This window comes from Rhagoletis zephyria, unplaced genomic scaffold (genome assembly GCF_001687245.7).
Source record: "Rhagoletis zephyria isolate East Lansing unplaced genomic scaffold, Rhagoletis_zephyria_1.1 Rzeph_scaffold_00492, whole genome shotgun sequence".
NCBI classification, from domain to species: Eukaryota; Metazoa; Arthropoda; class Insecta; order Diptera; family Tephritidae; genus Rhagoletis; species Rhagoletis zephyria.
In genome coordinates this window covers 1-2266 of record NW_016157576.1, presented here as the reverse complement: position 1 = coordinate 2266, position 2266 = coordinate 1, and the positions used below count along the sequence as shown (strand labels likewise).

At 31.7% G+C, this 2266-nt stretch overlaps 2 non-coding genes across 2 annotated transcripts; both read right to left on the bottom strand.

The window, feature by feature from the left end:
• Positions 1-202: 202 nt before the first annotated feature.
• Positions 203-274, bottom strand: TRNAQ-CUG (transfer RNA glutamine (anticodon CUG)). The gene has a single exon. It is a non-coding gene; the product is annotated as a tRNA-Gln (tRNA).
• A 1334-nt stretch (positions 275-1608) lies between these two features.
• Positions 1609-1680, bottom strand: TRNAQ-CUG (transfer RNA glutamine (anticodon CUG)). The gene has a single exon. It is a non-coding gene; the product is annotated as a tRNA-Gln (tRNA).
• Positions 1681-2266: the final 586 nt, after the last annotated feature.

Genomic DNA, 2266 nt, shown 5'->3' with positions numbered 1-2266 from the left:
ATAAAGCAAGCAATAAAAAAAGCAAGTGGCAGCACCATATAAGCAAGAGAAAGTTATTTTTGTATAAAGCTGAATCATTTTACTTTATTCAATTATGCATACATGCTTACATGCATTTATTTTTTACAAACAGATATTTAATAATGGCCCTTAAATTATTAAAATTTTTTATAGAAAATAAAAAAACACTACACCACATAGAAGGTTCCACCGAGATTTGAACTCGGGTCGCAGGATTCAGAGTCCTGAGTGCTAACCACTACACCATGGAACCGTTGGCGACACGGCTGGCTAAATTGCTACCGCTACCATGTGGTTGTTTAATTTAAGTACAGGTGTACTAGGTGCGAATAAGAAGTGCCCAATTAACAAAAAATAAATAAAATTAAATATGTACATAAATAGGTAGTTTAATTATGCACACATGTATGCACATTAGGGTGATCCAAAAAAAAGTAGAGTCGGATCTTTTATTTTTTTTTAATCAAAAAATATTTATAGGTCGCTCAAAGCGCTCAAAGCGCTCAACGTTTTCAACTTTTCGTAGAAATGGTATAGAATTCTTGAAAATCAATATTTTTCGATCAGACAAGGCTGGTTCTCTTCAGGCGACTTCCAATAGTAATACTCAATTGTTTATTTAACCATTTTTTAATACCACAGATTTTTTATTGGTCTCCCCATTGCATTTTCTGGGGCCTTGGGGGACCTATAATATATATCTAGTTACTATAAAAAAATGGTCAAATAAAACATTGGGTATTGTTATTGGGGTACTCCTGAAGAGAAACAGAATTTTCCGATCGAAAAATTAGATTTTCAAGAATTCTACACCAATTCTACGAAAAGTTATTGGTTTCCCATATAAAGTACATAGGAAACTTTGCGTGCTTTGAGCGACCTCTAAATATTTTGTGATTTCCCAAAAAAAAAAAAATGGATGGATATTAATCGCATATGAGGATAAAAAAGAACGGGTACTACTCATAAAATACAATTTTTTTGTGTATTAGTGAAGTGTTCTACCATCTATTTTGCAACTCGATAAATTCCGCAATTTTGAGACCAATTTTGTCAATCCGTTCATATTCTATTTGGTATATCCGAATAATCAAATAAACGGATTTTAATGGACGACATTACATTAAACTTGTACTTTTTTGTACTAATAATTAATGGTCTACAAATCTGCATATTCAAACTATTTCTAAGAAATCTAATTAAGAAGCTGAAGATTTTACTAAAAATTGTTGACTTTTTTAATCTTGGATTTCTACTGTTTTTGTTAAATAATAAAATACATTTTTACAAAAAAAAATCTTTAAAATTATAAACTAATAAAATAAAAAGTCAAAACTTCTCAATATGAGAGTGTCGTATAGTTAGAATAGGCAATAATAAAATTTTGAATCTGAATAGGATCTCCGTTTTCAATCAACGCTTAAAGTTTTGCGGGAATATTTATAAGTAAAAGAAAACATTAAAATTAAGTATTTATGTATATATGTATATATGGTGATAAAGCAGTCTCGATATTAAAATACATACTCACCAATTATTTTCCTTCTTACAAAAAAAAAAACGGTACTCGACTTGAACATCGCCTAAAGGTTCCACCGAGATTTGAACTCGGGTCGCAGGATTCAGAGTCCTGAGTGCTAACCACTACACCATGGAACCGTTAGGTGTCAGTGTGTGGCAGAAAAATCTCAAGTGATAACTGTAACAATTTGCATATTTTTTTAAATGTGTATGTACATGTGTATAGAGTATTTAACAGAAGATTAAAATGATTTCATATTCTATTTATTGATCAAAATAAATTCTGTACTCCGTCATCATCAACGCAAAATACCCTATTCGCCAATTTTTAAATCGTATAGCATAAGCAAAATCCCTTTTTCATCGCAAGCAAAACGATTAACGCAGAAAAATGTTGTACATGGGCATTTCATCGCATAAAATTTAATACAAAAAAAACTAAGTGCTTAAGAGTTCATTTTACATACCGAAAAATAATTGTATTCGCAAAAATAGCTTACTCCAAGTTATTTTAATTATATTTCTTACAGAAAACCACAACTTCCTTAAAATTCATGGCAAAAGCTTGTTGATAACTCACTGTTTGACAGTTCATGGCATGCAATAGAGCTCCCAAGCGATATCTCCAGCTACATCTAAGAGGGGGTTTAGGCTCTTGATATTGCTTCATACGTGTTGTAATGTTCTGAGTCAGGAGTCGCACGAGTCACACCCTGCGAGCGGT